This window comes from Triticum dicoccoides, chromosome 5A (genome assembly GCF_002162155.2).
Source record: "Triticum dicoccoides isolate Atlit2015 ecotype Zavitan chromosome 5A, WEW_v2.0, whole genome shotgun sequence".
Lineage (NCBI taxonomy): Eukaryota > Viridiplantae > Streptophyta > Magnoliopsida > Poales > Poaceae > Triticum > Triticum dicoccoides.
In genome coordinates this window covers 444,803,810-444,810,314 of record NC_041388.1, presented here as the reverse complement: position 1 = coordinate 444,810,314, position 6,505 = coordinate 444,803,810, and the positions used below count along the sequence as shown (strand labels likewise).

At 43.2% G+C, this 6,505-nt stretch overlaps 1 long non-coding RNA gene across 1 annotated transcript; it reads left to right on the top strand.

The window, feature by feature from the left end:
- Positions 1-1,417: 1,417 nt before the first annotated feature.
- On the top strand, positions 1,418-3,750 carry LOC119297606. The gene is made up of 5 exons (XR_005145687.1): positions 1,418-1,679; positions 1,953-1,992; positions 2,234-2,863; positions 3,037-3,204; positions 3,290-3,750. It is a non-coding gene; the product is annotated as an uncharacterized LOC119297606 (long non-coding RNA).
- The last annotated feature ends 2,755 nt before the right edge of the window (positions 3,751-6,505 follow it).

Genomic DNA, 6,505 nt, shown 5'->3' with positions numbered 1-6,505 from the left:
GTTTGTGGAGGTTAGGCTGGTCACAATGGGCAAGAACATAAGCCAGTAACTTCACACTTCCCTAGACTATGTTACTACCTCCATAGTGGGTAGGAACATCTATGTAGTGTCATGCAATGATGTATTTATTAGGTTATAGATTCATTGTTTCTTGGAGTGTGTGATGTTCCGGTAACTTAGCTAGTTACCACAAACACCTCTCTCTTCATTAAGTACGTGCCACATAAGCAAAGTTGTATTGGAGTGTGTGATGTTACTCCTAAGTTCCTCCCCACTGTGACCAGCCTTAAAGAACCTCCGGGAGTTCTGTTGATCAGATAAGCTAAGACGAAAGGTTAAAGATAACACCTCAGAAAAATATTCAATCCTTTCTACTCCCTCCGGCTTGGAATCTGAACCGGAATCAGTGCTGCGTGGCATTAAATGGATCAATTACCCACGTCCCCCGCATGCAAGAATTAATCCCAACGCTAGTTAGGCTGGTCATAGTAGGGAGTAACTTAGACTAGTGTATAGTCTAAATTACTACCTTCATAGTACTAGTGTCATATGTAACCTTATTTAATAGCTTGTAGACTCATGTTATCTTGAAAAGCGCTATGTTACAGTAATATATTACTCCCTCTTTTCCGGTTTATAGGGTTTATCTCAAAATTTTAGTTTTTCTACTTCATAAGGTTCAATTTGATTGTTTTTCATCACATGTTCAGATTCCAAGGTGCATTAAATCATTGCATGCAAGTACTAAGAGAAAATTGACCAATGCATGTAATTTATGCATGCATGCATTGCAATTAATGCATTGGTAAACATATTTTTTTGAGGAAAACAAGAGCATTAATTGGGTGCTTTTGTAAACTACAAAAAATATTCCACCACTCACCATCTACCTTGATTGGTGAGAATTTTGAATTGAGCCTTATAAACCGGAAAGGAGGGAGTATGTTACTACTTCTCATTAACTACTTGCCACATAGGCAAAAAATTCTCGAGATGCGCTATGTTACTACCTAAGTTACTCCCACTATGACTAGCCTTAAGGAGAATGCATGACCTTTTACTATCTAAGAATTTCACCGTGAGGAGTTTTTGCGATGCCGGAATCACTGCATGCACGTATCGATGGACGCTTGCATGCAGAATCTAATAATATTTTTTTTAATCTACCATTTTTAAGAAGTTGCTTCACATTACTTCTTATTCTTTCACCATGCACACTGTCCACATCAACGATGTGCCACATCATCCTATATAGACCTAAGCAGTGTGCCACATCAGCGAGTTAAACTTTTTTCTTAATAAATAATCATCTCCACGACACCCTTGGTTTCCTCAATTTATTTTCTCCACGACACGGTTGATCTCCTCTGTTATTGCCCTCTATCTTCCGGCCGGCTCCTCGATTCCACTCACGCCAAAAAACTGAAACGCACGCCGTGGTGGGGAAAGAAGGTTCCGAGCGCGCCGTTCTTCTTCTCTCATTGCATCTATCGATCTCTACATACTCCGCTATCTGCCAAGCCTTCGAGGTCTGCCACCACCAGAGATTTTTTGTTGCTGTCAACCTGGATCCCCATGGTCGCCACCGCCGTCGGCTTTGCTGGTCTGCTGCCGTCGGCTTTGCTGGTCTGCTGCCGGCCGGGTGCCGGCGTCCTCTTCCAAAATCACCTGGATTAGAGGTTGGGACTCTTCTACCTCTCAGTCTCCTCAGATTTGCGGTTATTTTAGTTGGCTTGGTTGGAGCTTCTGATTTGTGTGTGCTAGGAAGTTCTTTTCTGTCCACTATCTTCTCCTCTGTGGTAGCAAGTCCGATCACACCCCCACACCCCCTCTCTCATGTTAGATTAGTACGAACAACTACACTATTGATACAGTCCTGCATCTCTCTCTTTCTCATGTTTGATTAGTAAAAAAATCGGTATCCAGTTTGAATTATTATTATTGTTTTGTAGGATCACAGGTTATGGCATATATAGTCCAGTTCATTTTCAGGTACGTTGTTTGCTGGCAGTATTATTCCATTGTAAACGACATGGGTTTGATATAATTCTCGAGTGATACAATTTTTTGATTGACTATGTTGTTCTTTCTGTACAAATGGTACACGATCATCTACTTACAATACAAAGTTGCTCTTATGAACATACTTGTATTCTCTCTGAAATTCAAGATAACTATATTGATGCCTATAGTCCTATACTACATGCTTGCTAACACATATTGTATTGAACAGGACGCCTGCATAATGTTAGATAAATATATCGGAATACACCCTTCAGATATGTGATAGTAAAGCCCATGATCAAATAATGCACACTGATCCCAATTTCAAAGGTTTGTTTTTTATTTCCTTAATTTGCCGGCACATTACAACTTCCAAATGCCTTATGGTGTTCAGCTGCATGTTCTCCCTCCTCATGCAGTGGTAACTGACATAGTTTCTCTCCCATATAAGCAGTTGAGATTCTTTCTTCCTGCCGTCTTCACAGATTATGGTCCACAAATTACAAATTTTCTCAGATAATTTACCTTGATGGGATGAATTTGAAGTCTCTGTTGTGGACACCCGTTGTTTGTTGGTGCCGCGTGTGTTAGCTGGGACACATCTGAAGCCCTTGAAGGATAGACAAGATGTGGTGAACCTGAGCCAATCCTCCCTATAAGTTGCATCCCTCTCTGGACCAACTTATGCTTGGAGCCCCAAACTGGTATTCTGCTGTGCAGAGACTTTTGTCGTGCAGTACTTCGCACACAAAAGCAGGTGATAAGGAATTGCAATACAAATTTTCTCAGATCATAGATTGGTGTCAGTCCTGACAACTCCATCCTTCTCGGAAAAACATCGCAGCTCCACCGCACCAATGTAGAGTGTATATCTGGACTGGTCCATTTTTTATATACAAAATTGCTAGGCTTTTTCTTAACCACATTGGGCTACTCTGTTTACACTAGGGTGGTAGGGAGTTCTTCACATGAATGTGCTTTCGTTAAGATTGTACTACTTAACTGTCTTTCTTTGTAATGTTATATCTACAGTTCTCTCCGTCGCAAGCGACTCTGCCGCTCCAGTCACCCGTGCCACCCTATTCGCCCTCTTCTCCTTGGCTGCAGGGCTCTGCCTTGCTCAGGATCGACCAGCACGTTGCTCTACCGACTGCCCTCCATTTGCAATGTCCTATCAACTCCAATCTTCCATTGGCAAAGGTACAGTTCAACCTGATTCCTCATTCATAAAACTCCTCTTCACTATGTGGCTCTTGCTATCGGTCTGAATCTTCTTTCTGTACAGTACAAGCCAACCTGATTTGGCGTATCACCGCAGCCTTCAATCCGCCTCCACGCGGTCGACTCGCCTCTCAACTTTGTTCAAAACTTGCATGGACGCTGCAATCCACCCGCAAACACGCCATGCTCCAACCACGTGCACCTATATCCCAGGCCTTAAAAATCTTCTCAACATGTACGTGTGCTGCAGCCAGCAATCCAAGTCTGTAAGGCTAATCAATATCAGAATAGAAGCGCTTCGCAGTCCTGGACACCGTCGAGTTTGTCGCCCACCAAACTCAGGCAGGTAACCCCAAACATTAACACACATGCTTTGTTCTTGGCTCTACTATGCCTTTTGTGTAGCATTGAAGGTCCTTTTTCTCTTATCATAAACAGAGGCGATGTAATCTCTTTTAATATTCTATCTTTTGTAAGCATCAAGATGCATATATTCTTTATATTTTAATGTCATTCTATTTTTCATGGATTGTATTAATACTCATCCCCTTTTCAGTTTCCATCAGGACATTTCCTGCCAATATTGCAATGCAGTTTCGTTGAGATGGAGAGCTAACTCTCTGTCCTCTGAACTGTTAGATGAGAGTTCCTGCCAATCACCAATGCCTATTTGATTTGTTGAATTTTTGTTTGCTCTTTTTGTGAGATTTTTCGATGAACAAATGATTTAGTGCTCACTATATTTGGTCACTTACAACTGAAAGACCAGTAATATTGATATTTCTAAAAGGAAAATGGAAAATATTTGTATTTGTATTGTGTATTGTTCAATCTCATGAAATGTGTTTAATTTATCCGAGAGACAACGTAGTCAACAAGTATATTCAAACTATCATAATTTCATTTGTGTAATTATCCAACTTTTATTGCTAAGATTCCCGCGACAACGCGTGGGGTGTTATCTAGTTATCTGATATACGGGGAAGGCTGCCAAAGATTACGCTCGTCATGCCTGTTGGTGAAAGTCTATGTGGCAAATTGATGACGTGGATAGTGTGCATGTTAAGAGAATGCTAATAGTGGGGAGCAACTTTTTAAGAACGGTAGATGAGTCGAGCCCAGTTTTAATCTAAACCTGTTAACAAAATGAGTTAAACGGGACAACCTAACGAGATACTCATTTAACTCGGTAAGCCTCGTTAATCAAAAGGGGACACGTTAGTAGGCTACGCCATGTGCCCTATGTGGTGTAAATTGTTTATTATTGTGACTTGTGAAGATATGTACTTACAATAGCCACGCCGACACGTTACTAAGGAATGTTTGTCCAATAATTTTCTCTTTCTCAATGCACTTACAATTGCCCTAAAGTGTATATGGTTCTAAGCGGTACTTTGAGATAGTAGTTATTTCTATATCCTCCCAGAAGCAGCGAGCCAGATTTTATTCCAGGTGAAGTGCAACGGCTCAACCGTAGATACCATGATTGACTCAAAACAAAGTAAAATAGGGAGAACTGGCTCTGGTTTGGTTCATACAGACCGATGCCTACTAGTACAAGTGCATTTATAGGCACGTGGAAGGAACACTTGGTAGTACGTATGACTTTTGCCGTTGATGGTGGCCGTTCGGCCGTTCCACACTTCTTTTTGATATGGAAGACTGTTCCACACTTATTCTGAGTGGTATGATTAATTTATTTTTTGACGAATCGTCGTCTAGTCTTTTTGGTGTCCAAGTACTCCCTCCGTCCCATAATATAAAAACATTTTTCAAGCTAACATAGTTTGAAAAACGTTCTTATATTTTAGGACGGAGGGAGTACTAGCTAGCTTAGTTCGCTTGTTGAAGTATGAAACTTCAGAGTAAGTTAGATTGCGAGAGAGTGGAGGAAGAGCCGCCGCCTTTTGTACCAAGTCACTCCGAAGGCGAAGTCAACGGTAATGTTTCAAACATATTAGAAGAACAATAGTTGTACAAATTAGCAAGCCACCATTGTTAATTATGGTCTTCGTGTTGTTACCACCCCCTCCTCCTCGTTGAACAGCTTAATTACTTATTTACATAATGTAGTATGTCTTCTACTTGTACAGATTTCCATTTTATACTTTTTTTGACAAATTTTTCATTTCCATTTTATGCTATACGACTTACACCGCTCCATTTCCTCGCAGTTGGATCATAGACTGGATCTAGTCTACTGTTGTCAGCACTCCTTTTGCCAATGGTCGCTTGTTTGCTGCCCAAGACTGCAAAAAAATGGGCGAATGATATAAATAGAAAATTTCCACATCAATTTTAGTCCAGTCACGCCGATGTCTGAGCATGTGGAGTACTTGCTCATGTCTACATTTATACCTCTTAAGTTTTGAAAACTTTAGGGCAATGTATCTCCACAAAAACATGGGGCAACAAATTGATAATTCCAATTATATGATCCCACACCATATGACTTCAATTTCGACAATGGTAGGGCGCGTCGTCGCTGCATCGCTAATCCTTGCTACCTTTCTTTCGACGCCGCCACCCATTCTTCTCGTCTTTCTCCGCGTTGACCACCATTGTTGAGATCCGACCGTCCACGTACACCTGAGGTTCGGCGATGCTTCCATTCAAGCTTGAGGGATGCCTAGTACCCACACGGCGCCAACGAGCCTCTGTGTCGTTGCTTTGAAACACGGCGATCATCGTATGGTTGTTCCAAGATCCGCCCCTCCCCACCTCCTCCCACATCTTCATCCTCCCCCGCTTTTCCATCAAGATCAAACGGCCACCGACCGTCCGTTCCAAAGGCAACGAGGGTGAACATCCAGTCACCACGTTTCCCTCTCTTCATCCACGACCATAGCCTAGCAAGCCCTGAAATTCTCCGATCACCAACTTAGGCACGGCCCGGTCAAATCAAGTGACGGCATCAATGCGGTCGATGGATCGATCGCTCATCGGCCGCTCACCCACTCGTCGTCCCCGGCAGCAGCAGTACCGCTCCCACCATCAGCAGCTAACCACGAGTCAGTCCTCCACAACAGAAAAAGTCAGATAAATCCTCCCACCATCATCACACACAGCCTTCAAACCCCACCGGTCTCCCAACGGCCCCCGTCCCCGCCCCCGTCGCTGCCACGCGGGCCCCACCGCGCGACTAACCAGGCCGCGCGGCTGGTGATGCTGCTAGGCGCACGCCGGCCTGTCCCCCAGCGCGCGTACACATCTCGCGAGTAGTCGCGCTCGACTATTCGTCCCCCCCACCCCACCCCCCTCCCTCTCCCCTGATTGCCTC